General features: G+C 47.1%; 1 long non-coding RNA gene across 1 annotated transcript; it reads right to left on the bottom strand.

Annotated features, from left to right (window-relative positions):
- Positions 1–260: 260 nt before the first annotated feature.
- Positions 261–12,814, bottom strand: LOC125702586 (uncharacterized). Its single transcript, XR_007380644.1, has 3 exons — positions 12,588–12,814; positions 9,267–9,394; positions 261–8,451 (listed from the first exon to the last, which is right to left on the bottom strand). It is a non-coding gene; the product is annotated as an uncharacterized LOC125702586 (long non-coding RNA).
- Between the last annotated feature and the right edge of the window lie 5,281 nt (positions 12,815–18,095).

The raw sequence follows: 18,095 nt of genomic DNA, 5'->3' as shown, positions 1-18,095 counted from the left end.
AAAAAAAAAAAAAAAAAAAAAAAAGGAATCGGTAGGGCTGGCTACTAGCAGGGGATGGCTGTGGAACAGGATGTGACATCAACTAAGGCGGGGGAAATTTAACTAAACACGGCAAAGGGAGAGGGGGAAAAGGAGCCCGGGGAACTGCGGTGGGGGAGCGCCGGGGGCCGCGGGGACGGGAGCGGTTTTAACCCCTTCTGTGCCGGCCGGACCTCGCTCCACCCGGGCTGTACCCGACCCCGGGCTGCCGGGTCTTATGCTGGAAGTGTCAAATCCCCGTGCAAAGGTCGTGACCAGAGCAAACCCTCCCAGAGGGCTCTGAGCAGCCTCTGCTGGAAGGCTCACAGCCCAATTGGTTTGGTAGGAGAAAGGGGGTAAATCTCATGCTGTGCATCCTTTGCTCCCAATACCCCACAGAGGCTCTGTTGGTGTGCCCAGAGCTTGGCTAGGGAGGGCATCACGGGCAATGCATACCTCACACTGTGCCCTTCCCAGTACCCATGGGAATGATACATCCATCCCCCCCCTTTACACACATCCCAAATGATCTCCAGCTCACAGCTTTCCCAGGACCTCATGGATGCTGTTAAGTCCCACAGTAGCTGGCAGAACGGGCTGACAAACACCATCACCCCCTTTTTCAAGTGTGAGAAATGTGGTGCACAATGTCTGACCTTAATGAGTGCCTCAACAGAAATCACTTGCCACTGGCATCCAATTAGCAGAGGCCCCACAAGAGGATTTTCCTTCCTTAAGTGCTCATTTTGGAGCACTTCTGCAGCAGTCCTGTGGTCACTGCTGGAGTGGGAGGTGGGCTCCCTGAACTCCCCATCAAAGCAAAGGGTGGAAGGCAAAGCGTTTGCAGCCCAGTGACACTAAGCTGGGACTCAGCAGGGCCAGGCTACTGAGATCAAACCGCACAAAAGCAGTGTGTTGCCATCAGTGGGTGCCCAAAGGGAAGCTTTGTGGCTGCAGTAGGACTCACCAGCATCCATGGGAAAAAAATCAGATCAGTTTAGAGAGAGCTTGGGAAAAAAAAAAGCAGCCCATAGAGCAGCTGCAGGAAAGCCGGTGTGCCTGGCCATCCCCCATAGGCCTCTCTTTAATATACTTCCCTCAACATCTCCCTTTAAGGTCAATGCTTTATAGCCCATAAAAACAGAGGACCTTTAAAAAGCATTAAGCTCCTCTTGACTTTATCGAGAGCAGTGCACTGAGGCCAAGAGCATCAGGTGTGCAATGAGGTCTGAACACATCCTCCCCTCGTGCCTTAGAAAGCTTTTTTTTACCATAGACATCACCTTCCCCCAGCTGGGACTGCAGCAGGATGCTCTGCCTGGGAATGGGCTCTCATCCAAAACCAGAGGACAGAGAGATCCCAAAGAGTGGTACCAGGTTTGGCTGTGAAATTGATCAGACAGCACATCCCCAAAAAGGGTCCTGTTTCCACCCTCTCCTTTGCTTTTATAAACATCCAGCTCCATTGACCTTCATAGTAATAATTATGGCTTGCACCTGGGTAAATGACAAAAGCATAAGCTCTGTCATTGGTTTTAATTGATTCCTCTTTTACTGCCTTTTGTAATTAATGCCAAGAACACTGTCACAGAACCTGTGCCCAACGCTTCCATGGATAAGGCCCTGCCCATGGAGCTCCCCTGCTGGGTGTAAATCAGAGAAACAGAGAAATCAAAGGAAAAATTGCCCATAGTGACACAGCAAAGGAACACAGACTGGGTCTTCTGATTCCCATGGTGTCTTACCCTGACTTGGAAAACACCTGCAGAAAGTGGGAAAGGGCTCAGAGCTGTGAGGTCTGGAGATGCTGCCATGGGGCTGAGAGCAGACGCTGCCCTGGGAGGGAGGTTTCTGCACACAAAGGGTCTTTTGTCTGATAACAGAAGCAAAGTGATAGTCCACAGTGTGGAGTGGAAGTTGGAAGAATTCTGACTAGAAAATGGAGCTGTGTTCCCTCAGGGGGAGGTGAAAGGGCTCAGCTGGAGGCATGGAGCTCTTCCATTGCTTGGCGCAGTTAACTCAGAGCCAAGAGCCTTTCCAAAAGAAGCTTCCTGGCTCCTCCACACATTACAGGTGAGATGTCACTGTGTGATAGATTTTCACCTTATCTTTCTGTAGGAATTGCCTAGGGATCCCACCTACAGCAACTGGGGCTGAATTTCTCCATTGAAGTCAACACAAAGGAAGGCAAAATTGGTTGTTTCTTGGGAAATTGGCCCAATCCAGAAGATGGACACTATGGGTGGAGACAGCTGGACAGAGATGCTCCCTGCCATACATCCAGCCTGCCAGTGGCTTCTCGTTGCCATTTTTCTTCCCTTAAAAAGTGAAAATATTTTGGGAAAGTAGCTCCTTTTTGCTGCAAGTTTATCCGACATATCATCCAAAGTGGCTTCGGGCCACTATCAGACACAGCTCCAAAACAGTGCATCTAAATGAACGCATTTCCTCCTGCTTCATTACCAACTTCTGAGACTTCCCTGGTGAAGATCCCAGCTCAGCTGAGCTCTGTTTCCACGGGGGAGAGGCACAGGAGAGACAGACGTGCTCCTTTAAGGCTCCACGCACCTCGGGCAGAGCATCGCCGGAACGTGATGCGGCAGTTGCTAAGGTAACAGCACCAACATATTTTTTCATGAATAGCAAAGCAAATTGTCATGGAAGAGTAAAACCCACACGCGTTGCCAGGATATGTGTTCTGTTGCCCCAGGGTTACAAGTATTTACAGGCTGTCTTATTTTTTTTTCTCTCCCATCTTGAAGAACGCTCCTGTGTGTGCCCATGTACTGCTGATGTCCAGGAACACCTCGGTTGCAGCTGCCTTTGTTCACTTCCAACACAGGCACATAAAACAGAGGTGGTGCATTTGGCCAAAGCATTTGGCAGAGGACTTCATTTGGGTCTTCCAAAATGCCCCCACGTATGATTCTTTGCTTCACTCCTTGGCTGACCTTGGTTTATGCCTCCTAATTGTATTAGGCTGCTGATTTGGGGTCAGAAAGGCTGCATCCCACGTGTTTTACTTGCTGTGTTAGCATTAGGGGTTCAAAATGCACCTGAAGGACTGAGGGAAAGAAAAACAAGATGCATGTATGGATCTGAAAAGACGGCTTGCTTTTTTCTAAGTTTTAGAAAACAACTCTCATTCTCTGCAGCCCTTCACCTCCCAGCTCAGAAGCAGGTGGAGGAGCAGACTGCCAGACTTCAATCCATCACCTAATGCTTTGGGGAGACCAAGTGAGAACAGGTCAGCAACCAGCAGTGCACATCAGGAATGGCGAGAACCAGCCTCTTGCATTAGAAACCAGAAATAAAACAGCAGCTGAAGAACTGTGGAAGTGCAGAAGATGAATAGGAAGGGAGCTGGAACAGAGCACTGTGTGGTTGCAGGATTTTCCTTCAACACAAGCCATGGGGAACTTCCTCGTTAAAACAATATGGGTAACAGGTTCCTCAGCTCTCTGCTGTTTTGGTGAGATGAGCCCATCCCCATTGCTGCAGCAATCTGGGATGACCCTGAGGCACAGCTCTCAGCTGCACTGCCCCAGGCACTGTGGGCTTGGTTACAGCTCTCTCCCTGCAATTCCTGTAAACAGCACACAGACCTTTTGCCTTTGTGCCCTGTGAATTCCTGGAGCCTTTACAGGTGTATCCAACATTTCCAGGTGGTAGCACAGCTAGTTCCACTGGAGGCATTGCCTTGCCCTTTGTTTTTGGTATGTTGTATTTTTAACTCATCAGATGCTTCTATCCAAGCCTCACAGTTGGAAATTTTGTTTTAAAGAGCAGAACAATGCCTTTTCTGGTCTGAAAATAATTCAAGGACTTGAGCAAGAAGGATAAAACCTCAGCCAGGCCACGCACTGTGCAAACATCCCTTCCTTCCTGGCACTGAACAATGGCTTTGCGTTTCTTCTTTTGTGCCTAATAGATTCTCTTCAAAAGAAAAGCAAATCCTCCTTAGCTGATTCCAAAGGGTTGAACTCATCCTACGATCAATGCTTGCTGGCTACAAATTCCTTAGCTGTCCCAGCCAGGCAAAACCCCCCCCAGCATGGTTTCAGTGTTTCAGGCACCTGAAGAGAACCCAAACTTTCTACCATGTTATTGTATCAACAGGTGGGGTCAACAGGAGGGTAATGGCAAACATCAGAGTCTCATTGAGCAGGATTCACACTGGGAGGATTGCCTCGTGCAGCTCAGCCTGATTGCTTCAAAATAGCACAGGATTGTGTGAGCTTCTTGAGAAGCCACTTGCTCTGTGAGAGCTTTCAGGGAGAAAAAGAGTGGCTGGGAAGGGTTGGAGTCACACTGCTGTGCAAAGTTTACCTCTTCACATTCATCTGCAGCACGTGGATCACAGACCGAATGCTATTATGGGGCTTCCAAGTGCCCTCCTGCACCTTCCATGGAGGGAAGGCAGTGCTTGCTGCTGCCCAGGGCTCTGCTTGCCCAGGTGTTTTGTAGCTAATGGGAAGAAACCTCATTAAGGAACACAGATAAATAGGAAAAAAAAAAAAGAAAAAAGAAAAAGAAAGAAAAAGAGAAACAATGCACTCCTGAAGCAATATTGACTCATTGGGGGGGAAGTGCAGACAACAGCTTATGTCGCTAAAAAGACCCGGGTTTGTGCTGCTTTGGGTTCAGCATTTTAGCCAACTGTTAGGAACTTCAGAGTAAATCTCAGCATTTCCCAGGGCCCAGATTGCACATTGGACCATATACCCTGAAATGTTTTTATTTAATTTGAGTCCACATTATGCTGCCTACATATGGTGACACACACATTTCATTTTATGTAGCAGATGCTGCTTTGCTATTGAGAATGTAATATACTGAGTATATTATAGTATCATTTGGTTTAGGGTAACGGCAGTGTTTCTTAATTCTGATTAGCCTTAATTTTAAACCTGATTTCCTAAGGAAATGAAGCTTACGAGATCCTGTTCTCTATGCATGTGGTGCGTGATGTGCATCCCTCTCTCGTCCATCGTTCTCCCTTTCCTTTTGAGTTCACCCACCATCCACGAAGCAGAGTGGGAAAACCTGGGTTGTTTCCCCTAACTCTGCACAAAAAGACTTCACAGGGGAGATGGAGTTTACCAGCCAGGCACAGGAGTCCTGGGGAACTCAGCTGACAGAGCACTTTCCCCTAAATCGTAAGCATGTATAAAAATCAAGGAGCTGAGAGTAATGAGGCCACACTCCCATAGCACCCAGAAAGAGGGATCAGTCAGACTGAATTGTGCTGCTCTGCACAGAGTCAAAAGCCCATCTCGGTCTTAATTAGAAGCTAATTAAAAACTGCAAGTGATTTTCTCTTTGCTGCTCTCTCTGCTGGCCCAAAGGTTGAGCTGCAGACATTGGATTCCCACTCTGACAGCATTCACATTGCTGCAGGGCAGCCCCAGATTGAACACCAAACACGGTGCAACTTGGCAACAGCTCCAGCTCCATCCTGCTGCTTGTGTCCGACTCATCTGCTCCCATTTTCAGATGTTTTCCTCAGAATTCACACTTGGGTTGGCTGAGATCTTTTTAGAGGCAGCAGGGCACAGCTGTGATTGAATTGCACCATGACAGCCAGACGGCATTTTTAATGCAGCCGGTATTGGTAGTGTTCTGTAATTCTCTGTCACTTCCCAGCAAAATATCCTGTTTAGCATGTTAAAATAGCACCCGTTCACCCTAGGAGCTGCACGGCCCCACACGCGTGAACTCTGTCTTGTTACAGCACCAATTCTGCCAAGAAGGGCCATAAACAGCACTTAGTGATGCATAATATATGAAAATGGCTCACGCTGAGCTTTTAGATACAGAAGGATTTTTTTTCTCTTAATACTATTACAAGATTCTCCTTCAGCCATTGAAGCACCGCCATAAATATTTAAAAGCTTGTTTGAAATACCCAGTCAGCGCAGAGTGAATATTTATGGCCCCCAACACCCTAACCTTTAGATTTAGGGTACGGCATACATAAACCAGCCTCATTAAACCATACACCACAGGTCAGCTTGGGGATCAGATCAGCACTTCCAAGCTCCTTCTGAACATCTAGCATCGCCAAGATTCCCAAACAGCGCAACAAACAGAGGCTGTGGTTGGACCCGGATGACTGCCCACCGTTGGGGGCAGCACAGAGATGAGCAGAGCACGGATCTGCCTCCTTTTATTCCCTTCTTTTGGGGACGCTGCCAACCCAAAGTTGGCCCAAGGGACGAAACGGCAGCGAACGGCCCGGCGCTGGCCGTGGTGCTGAACGCAGAGAGCAAACGCAGCGTCGGCCGTTCCCAGAGGAGCCGCCCGTGGGTCCGGCTGCTCTCTGCTCCCTTGGATTTGTCCCTCTGTAGTGCTAAATCCCCAGTAACACAGAGCCGGGGGCGTACAGCCGACTTTGGATCTCACTGCCTTCATTCAGGTTTTGCTAGCAGACCCGCTGTAGTTATATACTTCAATCAGAGATTTTCAAAACCTCTCCATGTATCGCAGCTGGTGCATCTTTTTCTTTTTTTGTTCAGTTTCTGGAGAATTATGACTCACACTCAGCGTTTTCAACCTAAAGCCTTGCATTTCTCCTGCACACTCAGCCCAGATCTCTCCTCCCCCAAAGGCTGCTCAGGATGGGACTGAGACTAGAAGCAGCCAGCATCCAGGGAAGGGACTGCACAACAACTTCACACTTCTCATAATATGGCTTTAAGAGCATAAAGGCCCTTCAGATCAGCACGTACTCAGGTTTTTGAAATGTTCCACTGTTATAGTTGCATATTTAAAACAAGTAAACACTGAGAAAATAAATGCAAAGGGTTTGAGCATGGTAAGCAGTGACCTGCAGGACCCAAAGGGAGGCACCTAGAGAAATCCCATTTGAGTCGCTGAAAAAGGCAAATGGTATCAATGTTATATCTGCCCAACATTGCTCAGGGACATAGCAGGTGTGCTGGGCAGCCCTGGATTGCCACTGTGTGTTGATGGGGCCAAAAATGTGACCTATAGAAAGTCACTGGGTATTGATATCCATAATTCACAGATGCTCCTGGCAAGAACTCACAGAACGCTCTTGGCAGCTCTGCCCCGATGAAGGTGAGGGAAATCTGGCAGTGGTGAAGTGAACAAGTGTTTAAGTTTCTGGCAGTTTATGCTCCAGTCGGACCATGTGGCCAGAGTCCATGTGTTAAATAACCCAAACCCAGCACGAGTGAGCAAGGCTAAAGTGCCACTTAAAGCTTAATAGTGTTGGTAACAAGTGCTGGTTACTCAGTTTGGGCAGCCACACTTAACACTTATCGCAACAGGACGTCAGATGAGCACCACTCAGCTGCCTCTTGCCACCCTGGGGGGAGAACTGCTGTAGGGAGCATTTGCAGCTGGGTTTTGTGTGTGCTGCCATGCTTCCAAGCACAATTTTCCCATCTAGCTAGTGGTAATCAACACAGCGAAGGTACTTCTCTTGCCTTGCTGATGATGGGCTTGCTATGTTTCACACCCTCTTCTGGGAAATGTTCCTGGTCCCCTGCCCTATCATTGCCCTAATTGCCCTGCTACCAGTAAATACCTTCCAGGCATATGCCTCAGATGATCCATGGGAATTGAACTTTTTTTTTTCCCTGATATTTCTAGCTTTGTTAGTTGGAATTGATTCTGCTTCTATGTTAACTGGAAAATAAACAAAACCCCAGCCAAGCTGGCTGCATGCCTATTGCTGGGAACCTGCTGAAAAAGATGAAAGATCCAATATTGCAATTAATAGGTCCACAGGGGTGCTTTGAGAAGTGCTCCAGTGTCCTCACATTGCCATAACGCTTCGCAATGCCCTCAGTGCTCCCTTCCAGACCCAAACAAAAGCTGCTGCAGATAATCCCTGCACTACCCAGGCTTGCTCCCTGTTGGGAACCACACGGATCTGCCTTTCTCCTCCTGTTAGCGTCCTCCCAAGGCTGCTGACAGCCTGCAGAGTCACAAGGGAAAGTAGGGACATCTTTTCCCACTCTCTCTGTCTAGGTTCCTTGTTTCCTGTAGTTTGGGGAGTCAGAATAAAAGTAATACTCATTTCTTCCTACATAATGGTTGGGAAGTGCTCAGACGGGCAGTTACACTGATCACAAAAGGCTTTTATGGGTGGTGGAAGGACTCAGGCGTACAGAAATGAGTGCTGTCTCTGTGGAGTTAAGACTTGTTGGGATCCAGCTCCCATTTGTGGTGGCAAAAGCAAGGGAAAAAATTGAATCTGTGAATTTAGACCTATTGATGTTCCAGAAGAATCTCTCCTCCTCTTCTTCCCAGCTCCTTCCTTCCCTGCTTCTGGGAGCCTCTTCTTTGCAGAGGGAAAGGTTTTCTCAAAGACATCCAAAGGAATACCCAAGGAGCCTTGGGAGCCTCTCTGGCTGCTCTGGATTTGTGCTTTCCATGCTCCAAATCCTGAGTTTTCAGTTCCTGCATAGGAAATGGCAAGGAGCTGATGGAGTGAAACCATTTGCAGGAAGGCAGAAGGTTATGTGCATCAGAGCCAACCCTTATGGGTGTTTGACTAGCAGCTGTTCGTAGGCACTCAGCACATTAACAAGGCTGCCGCCACTTATTATGCAATGATCATTTTAAACCCTCTCCTTTTATTCCTCTCACTCCACGAGAACCCAAATGGAGCAATAAAACTCCCACCTGAGGGGGACAACTAATTACCTTTACCATTTGTCCCTGAGCCTGCTGCTCTCACTGCTGGGAAGCCAGCACCCAGGGCTTTCACTGTGCTCCATAGGGTGATCAGCACAGGGACACCCCACATCTGCTGCCTCTCAGGGTGGCAAAACCTCAATGCAGGGCTGAAGGGGACAGTTTAGAGCAATCCCATCCATATCCCTGGACAACACATCTCTGGATTGAAACCAGCCCCGCTTTGCTTCTCTGTCCTTGGGGGATTCCAGACTCACGCTGTGCGAGGGAAGTTAAACTGTTGTTTGCACTGGCTGAAAGGCTCTCTGATAGCAGTGTTTTTTAAAAATTAAATGCTTGTGTCCAATTGTATTTGCATTGTATAATGTCCTTACCCAATGCAATCACTTCAAATCACTGTTCTTCAAATCCTCAGGGACGTCTGCAGTGAGCAGAGGGCCCAGGTCAAGTATAAACCTTCTGGTTTATTTGGGAATGTGTGTGTCAGTGTTACCATTGCATTAATGAACCATGTAAATCACAGCCAGTTGTTAAATAACAGACAGGAGGAGGAGGGGAAGGCAGAAAGGATTTCGTACCTCTTACAAGGAGAGTTTTGCAGCGACAAGAAAAATCTGTGTCAGTGTTGCAACTCGCCAGCTTGGAGGACATAAGTTTCCCATCCAAATATTGCTTCTTCAGAGGCTCTTGCTGCTCCCAGGAGATTCTGCAGAAATTTGTAGAGCCCAACATTAGCATGCTTTTAGATGGGTATTGCAGAAGGATAATGTGAATGGAAATTTCAGATGATTAAGAAAAAAAAGAGATGCAAGCTGCTTGTTTTCTTCTTTAAGCTGCATTGGGATGCAAGGGTCAGAGTGACATCCATCACCGACTCCCAAACTCACAGCCATGTCCCTGGTTTGTCAATCACCCTTTGGTTTGCACGTGAACAAACCTGCTGAGAGTGGATCTCTTATTTCCACGTAATACACAGCTATTACTTCAATATTAAAAGAAAATACAAGGGGAAGCTGGACCACCAGGCACGTTGCTTGGCTGCAATTGTGAATCTTCACTGCTGCAGACGCACAAGACCTTTGTACAGCTCAAATCTGCTCCTATTCCTGCTCCCTTCCCTGAGAACACAAGCCAGGTCTGTGTAAGGCAGAACTGTTATTTCAGCCACCATTCTTCTAAGTCATCTTCACTTAGGAGATAGTGAAGGAGGGAGCAGTAAATGCAGGAGAAGCATTGGGGCAACAGCAGAACTAAGCTTGCTGGGAACTTTCAAATTCATCATCCCTTTCCTACAACAGATGAATTGTATCATAGGAAGGAGGAGAGAAAATACAGGAACTGCAAGAGTGCTTTTGCTATTTTGCCCCTTGATGCTGCTGGTACACCAGCCTCCTATAGAGAGCAGCAACCCTGGTTTGGAGCCTGACGGAGCCATGACTTGGGCTGCCCTAATTGCCTTCCCCTATTTATTCACTCAGAGTCCTATTTATTTCACTTAGCATCCCTCCATCCACACAAACTCACTGCACAAACCCAATCCATTTCCATCTCTGCTGGCCCACAGTGCACAGCACTGCTGCACGTTTTTCTTCCTATTCCAAAGTTGACACTTGCAAATACATGCATTTATACCATTTATACATCATACCATCTACTGCTGAGGTGTTTGGTTTTTTTAAACCAAGCTAGACTGAAACAGATACTCATTTTTCTATGTAATAGTGAGGTGCCATCAATGCCTCAAGTTGCACATTTTGCATCTGCAGGAGCCAAGTAGTTATATGCTGTAATGATGAACCATCAGCTGAGACGTTGCAGAGTGACAGGGACATTCTGCATTTTACAGCTGTTTGAAAACAGTCCCTGGTCAATAAGCACTGATTTTCTCAGGAGGAGGAGACCCAGTTTGCAAGTGATATATTCAGGGAAACAGCAAGCTTGGAGCTGGTGCAACACTGGGCAGCAGCACAGGGTGAGATGTCACTGTGTTGGAAATTGCCAACAATCTGTTCCATTGATCTTCCCCTAGATGTGGCTCACTGAGAACTGGAGAAGTGTAATAATAACAGGATTTTCTACTTTCTCCACTAAGATTAGCAGCTCTGGAGCTCTGTTACCTTACTCCTCCTCCATGATTTAGTTTTAGCTTTTATGCAGCAGTTGATGTTGTATAATAACCCAGAGTAGGGATCATTCTCCATCCCCGAGCATGCAGGTGGCAGAGGGATGTCACCCAAGGGTTCTCTGCCTGTGCAGGCTGAACCCAACCAGCTGGGCACGAACAACAAAACTGGATGAGACCCAATGTTTTCACTGCCTGAGCAATTCCAACACTTGCAACCAAGCAACAGCAAGGAAGCTTTCCTCAAAAAACCCTCAGATCTCCTCTGCTACCTCCATCTCCAAGGGGCTCAGCCCCATATTCCACTGAGAGAAGCATTGGACCCTGGGTCCACTCTTAACAGAACGGCTGAATTTGTTGATGAGCTCTTTCCAAAAATGCAAAGTTTATTAAATCCAAGAGTAAGGAGGAGATGTTTTGAAATGCTTGATAAGAAACCAGTTTCCTCTAGGCTGGCAAGGCTTCCCTTCATTTTCACCCTCTGTGGAAGATTTTAGAGTGGTAAGGATATTAAATACGCCCATGTAATGCAGCCTCAGACAGCAAAAAGGATTAAAACTCGACTCCAGAAAAGGAAAGGAAGTCAGATTACTTGTCAAAATTAAATTTGCTTTTCGATGCCATTACTTTCTACATTAAAAAGCTCTGGGGATTAAGAGATAAAGAAGCTAAATCCAATCTGGAGACAGGCTCAGAGGGAAATGTCAGCCAGCCGGTAATCCCAGCTCTTTTCTTTAATAGGATCCTCCCAGAGTAAGAGAACGTGAGAACAATTATTTAATTCCATTCTGAATCCTACTTTTCTTATCCACCTGGCTCAGCATCACTGTTACAGTGGTAAATCAACCTGTGGCCCGGACCTCACAGCTCCACGCACGTTGTGCTTTCCCATCTGTGGGGTTATTTTTTGTGCATTTTGGTTTGTTTTTAAGAGTAATAAATAAAGCACACAGTACAATGAAGAAGATAAAGTCACAGCCATAGAGAACAAATCGCAGTGTGCCCCAGCATCCCAGCACCAATAAGCCAGTAACCATGGTTGCACCATTCTCTGCAAAGACATCTATTCACACAGACACACATGCATTGACTCAGAGAATGACTTAATTCTTCAACACGATACAAAAGACGGGAAAATCTCTACACTATCCAAATCACTGATTGATTCACAGTGAAGATTCCTTTAAACCAAGCACCAGGCAAAGGTCTTCAGCTACTACTACAGATTGACATCAGCAGCCAGTAAACACCAGAGTGCTTTACAGCCTAATGAGAATCCTACAGCAAAGGTAGAAAAGCACATATTGTTAAGGGATGTAGTGGATGCCCCATCCCTGGAGACATCTGAGGCCAAGGAACAGTGCTCTGAGCACCTGGTGGAGCTGTGGGGTCCCTGTTCATTCCAGGGAGTGGGACCAGTTGACCTTTAAGGGTTCCTTCCAAGCCAAACCATTCTATGACTCTTATACAAGCAAAGGGCAGATGCTCTAATTGCCAAAGACAGAGAAAACATGGCTATAGAGGAGGGTCTTGTTTAATAAAGACCCTGATTACTCCTAGAGTTTAAGAGATGGGCAAAAAACAAATACCCAATAAGAGTTTTACTCATAGTAAGAGAGATAGAGAAATCATGCACCAGAGTTCAACTGAATGCATGTGTAACACAATGGAAATGCAACAATGACAGCAAAGCAGAAAAATCCCAAGCTACAGTGAGCAGGGATCCACTCAAATACAACAGCCATTAACAGGAATAGCAGGGAATGAAGCTGCTCACCTTCAGAAGGCCTCGGATATGCAAGAATCTCTAGAAAAGCATCCTTGCCACTGCTGCCAACACTTAAATGAGACCTGGGTAGGGGTGGATCCTGGCTTCAGCCCTTCAAGTCACTCAGTGCATTGCGCACACCTGAGCTCCTCTGGGTTGGCCCTGCCTTCCACCAGGTGCTCAATCACAGCTTCAAGCAGTGACTTAACATTTTCACTACAATATGTGAGAAACTGTGGGTCAAAAACTATTCATCTGGAGATTCTCTTCTTCTCTGAAAAAGAATAAATAAATTTTATATTAAAAAAAAAAAAAAGAAAGAAACAACACAAAAACCAGCCATTGAAAGAAGTGATGGTGGTCCACCAGGAAGGAGAAAAGCAAAGACTCTACCATAGCCCATTAACTTCTGTTACTTCCTACTAGGATGTCATAGGGGTCAGCAGGAGCAGGGTCCACCTGGCCTTGAACATCAGCACTGCCAGACCCTGGGGACCCCCAGCACCTCCCATCCACAATCAAAGGCTCGTCTGTATCCTTCACATCACCAAACCCACACACACACACATCAAAAGGACAACAGGGCCATTTGCAGCATCTTCAGATGCCAGACCCCAGAGGTATGATAATTTAAACAAATAACAAGGGGCAGTGAAGGGAATAAACTGCATCAAGGCCAGCCAAGTGGATTCACTTGAAGGGCTTGTGGAGCTGGCAATGCAGGTTGCATAGCACAGGAAATGTTCTGGGTGACACCGTGCTCTGGGATGCCACAGCCAGCTGAACCACTGCCAGTCGTACCCAACAAAGCCAAGGCAGCCCTTCATGCCTGATGCATGCTTATTTTTATTTTTAATTAAACTAGCTGTAGGGAAATATAACATTTTCCTTCAGTAATTCATCCCCACGGTTCCCCTGTTTTGTCATTTTAATTAAAGCCAGCCCCTGCCACAGTTCGGATGTTTGCAGTGATCAGTTTTAAATCAAGCTCAAGCCTTAGGGACTGGTCCATTTTCTGGGTTTTGATTTTGGTTTTTTCTTTTGGGGGGCATTCACAGAAACAAACAAACAAACAAACAAACAGGGTCTGAATGCCTGAAAAGGATAACACAGCTAGCATGGATCTCCCTGACACTGCCCCCATCCCACATGCAGTTCATGAGTCCAGTGGGCACAGAGAGCAGCACCATGCCCCAGATTTCAGCCTAGGCATTCCCATAGCTGAGCTGTATTTATTTTTTTTGCCCAGGTACCCTATTTCAATTTTTCTTTGGAGAATGACTCTTGGTTTTAATTGCTTCTCATTAAACCCGCTGTTACCCTTCACCTTGCATACACAGAGCAATAGACAATTGTCACTACTACAATATAAAGGAGACAAAGGGAGCTCAATTGCCCGCCCCAGACCTGGCTCTGGTCATCCTTCCCTCCCTAGCAATTGTGCTATTTTGCAGCTGGGACTTTCCTTAGTGCCCAGCCTGAACCTGCTTTTCTTCCAGGTTAAATAAGTTGCCCAGAGCTGCTTTGATCATTGTTGCTGTTTTAATCAGGAGTTGTAAGGTATTCAATGTTTTTGTTAAATGTACAGCTTCAGAGAGAGGTAGTTGCATGGGACTTGTGCATTTCACCTTAAATAAAGCTCTCGTTGTTAGCTCTTATAGTGTCAGAGCAAAGGTGGAAAAGCATGACCTATGAATCAGCTAATGGCTCAGAAACAGAGAAAGGAAGGTAAGACGAAAAGTACCCAGGAAAGGTTTGTTAAGTCTTCTTTTTCTCTTTTTTTTCCCCTCATGGTCGAGTGCTTTTTCTGCACTCAATTCAGAGAATTCCCCAGTAGCACTCAGTGTTTTGGACAACCAGTGGAGCCCGGAAGCTCACCATTGCCATGTCTTGAATTTGGCTCCCAGCTGCAGGATTTGCACAGTGCCAGCGCTGACTGTGAGTCCCCCAATGTTTTCTGACTCTGAAAGGACCCCCAGAGGCAGCACCCACCCTGCAGCCCCCTGAGGAATCAGCTCATTTTAAAGAACACCCCAAACATTTGGGGAGAGAAAGCAATTGAGACCAACCTCTCCATGCCCCTGACCCAGGGGGGAACGTGGGGCTGGGAGAACGCGGTTACCCAATAAATAAAAATTGAAGGAGAACAAAAAAAATAAAAGAAGAAAAAAAGAAAGAAAACATGCATGTGCTCGTGTACAAATAACAGAAATCTCCCCCCGAGCTTTCCAATTGCCGTGACAGACGGGCACAGTGCAGGAGGATGCTTGGAGCTCCGCTGCGGTACGGAGGAGAGCGGTGGCCAAGGGGGGAAGTGAGAAGCGGGCAGTACTGCCAGCCCCGGCTGCTGAGCCCGAGCAGATGGAGGAACAGGAGGGAGCACTGCAGAGTGAGTCAAGATTGTGATTTTGCACAGGAGAAAACCGTTCTTCTCAAAAGCAGGGAAGAAAAAAAGAAATGAGGTTATCTCGTCTACAAGCCTTCAAGATCACGGCAGTCGCAAGCCTGCTACAAGTCAAAGCTATGGAAATGGGGAGTCACACAGCCAGAAACAGGATTGCTGATTTTTATCTCTCATCCCATACACAGACAAAGGAGGAGAGCAGCTGCAGCCACTCTGTGCCCTGCTCAGGCTTAAATGAAGCACATGTGAGAGGCCACATCCAGTCACTGCCCACCTACCTCACCTTGACCCCTAGAAAATAGGATCACTGCACCAAAAAAAAGTTGAAATCTATTTACCAAGACCCCCAGAGAAATAGCTACCGCCTCTCACTGCCAAACAAAGAAGAAAAAGAGAAGGAACAAAACAATTGCACTAGCCTAGATATGCAGGAAAAACCCCAAACCCTTCTCCTTTCTTTTACCCAGGCTTCTACAGCCCCCTTTTTAATGACTCGGTACTTAATTAATAGTCATTATAGTTATTCATCACACCTGATTCAGGCTTGGCTATGACAAGCTGTGGGGGCTTTATTACAGAGGAATGTGATTTAACCCCTTCCCTACCCAGCACTTCTGAACTGCTCCCTGCTCTTCTCCTAGGATCTGATCAATGTTTTTATCACTAGCCATACATCTTCCTGTGTCCTTTGGCTGCATCTCATCCACCTTCCCACAAGCCATGACAACAGTTGGGGCATTGGAGCCTGAAAAGCCAGGAAAACACCCCATTAGAGTGATTTTCTGCTATTCTATTTCCAGGAGCATCCAGTCCTTGAATCTCAGAGGGGAAAGCTGCTGCTAATGGGGAAGATGCAATATCTCCCTGGAGCATCTGCTCCTCTGCACCCTGGGGTTGTGATCCTTGGCTTTGTGTGCACTCCTGAATGGAGCAGCAGAAATTTCAGTCCTGTAAAGCAAACTGCTCACCCCCAGGTGTGCTGTGACTGGGGTTGGGAGCAGGCACATGTGCGTGTCCATACCTGGAGTGCAGAGCTGGGAATGCTGTACTTTTGCAATGAAATACCCAGCACGGAGCAGTTCGCTGAGCTGCCATTCCTGGAGCTTCAGGGTGAAGGGCTGCACCACACACATCTGCACAGCTTTATGTGAGTGCTACAGAGATGCCTGAGAATAAATTAAATGCATCCAACTCCCTGTAGAATGATGAATCAATCTCATTTGCACATCTCACCCACAACTCTCAGAGTGCTGATGCCGAGAAAAAGTTCCTCCAAGATCCCTTTTTTTCTCCTTGGCTGTCCTCATAGACATACGCCTTCCCAACCTCCCCGAGGGTGGGCAGCCCTGTGCCAACACTGTGCTGGGAGTCCTGGTTACTTTCTCACCGGGACATCACTCCTCTCTGATCCTGTAATCTTCAGCCCCCTCCAATCAGGAAGATATTTCAGTATCTTCCAGTCTACCACATTAATAGTGTGCTGTGAACCCCAAATCAGCTACTAAAACGACTTCTGCAGAGATTTCAACTGCGAGGACTCTGGGCTCCTATGTTTTATTACAAAGGAATCCGTTTTGCATTACAAAGGCCAGCAAAGAAACCCTTTTGTGCTGGGTCTGCAGCTCCCAGCCAGGCGCTAAGATGAGCCGCATGCTGAGCTGACTGAGAGACTAAAATATTAACGGCTCATCCCCCTTCTGCTGGCCACGTGGAAGTAATTGCCATGGAGTAAAACAGAGAAAAGATCCATTTATAGCTCTCAGAGAACATTTCTCCCTGAAGGAAGTTACCACTTCTCCACGGATGGGTAAGATTCAGCCTCCCAGCATACTCACGATGCTTCTTTTCTCCTTCCCTCCTCTTAGAATCAGCACATCTGCTGGGCAGACAGGAATGGGGGAGAAATGCTAAGGAATGGGAAGTGATGTGCATTGCAGATCTCCGGGGCAATGCAGCTCTCCATTACCCAAAATTACAAATCAACAGAAATCTGGAGATGGGAACGCGTGTGCCCCTAAGGAAGCAACTGAAGGTTAAAGCTTAGGCTCCTTTATTTAGGTCAAGTACATCTCCAGCATGGAGCTGCTCAGCCAGCAGCTGAGATGCCCACTGGAGTTGGGAGATAAGGAGATAACCGGGCACAGGGTGAGGGCTGCTGATGAGCAAGGGAGCCAGGCAGCCCAGCACCATGCAGTTCATGCTGCTTTCCACCATTCACAGGCAATGAATGAAAAAAGATGATGTTGTAGCAGCTTTACAGGCTTGGCTCGCGGTACATAGTAGGAGGAAACCTTCAAACCCCAGTGCTCGTTATGAGCCATACATCCTTGGCTGTTGTGTGTAATAGTCTGTTCCTAATGAAGCTTGAACTGAAGCCAATGAAATTGTACAAATGTAAGGGAGAGGAAAACAACGAGCCTTGTGCTTCAAGTCTGCATTAAATCTTGTCTGCCGAAAAAATGTTAAATATTACAGATCGTTTCACACCTGTGGGTGATGAGAGACAACAATGCTGAGCACAGCACCTGTTGTATTTCACGTTCAGGGCCGGCACTCCACCAGTTTTAGAGGCATGTATTGGAAAACACATCTCTGCACATGCTGGTAGACATGATCTGCATAGGAGCCTGTTTTTCAAAGGTTTTACACAGTCTGCTGATCCACTGTAATGAGGAGGAGCCTTTACACAAAACCTCCAGTTTATGAATGTGCCATTTCTATGCAAGGAGTATCAGACTAGATCTGGTGGCTCAGAGTGTTTTGGAAGCAGCAAATCACTGAGTACATTGTCTCCACAACCAAGCTAAATGAGACCCCCGGGGAACAGGGCAGTCCATGGTCGCTGCCTCCATCATCTCCTTTGCTCTTGATGTGGCTTTTTTTCAGTGGTTCACATGGCAGTGATGCTACCATCTGTCCCAGACAGTGCAGCATCTTCCCTTCAATTGTACCCACCAGCTTTGCAGAACCTGGGCGAGCAGAGCTGCCTGGGGGCATGCATTGCCATTTGTGCCTGAAGGTGAGATGCAGGACCGTGCCTTCTCCCACCCATTTGTTCTTCAGGTGAGGAGCACTCAGTGCATAATCTTCTGTGACAAACGGATTTTCCCCAA

This window comes from Lagopus muta, chromosome 19 (assembly GCF_023343835.1).
Source record: "Lagopus muta isolate bLagMut1 chromosome 19, bLagMut1 primary, whole genome shotgun sequence".
Lineage (NCBI taxonomy): Eukaryota > Metazoa > Chordata > Aves > Galliformes > Phasianidae > Lagopus > Lagopus muta.
The sequence above is the reverse complement of the archived record's forward strand: the minus strand, read 5'-3'. Positions and strand labels throughout refer to the sequence as shown.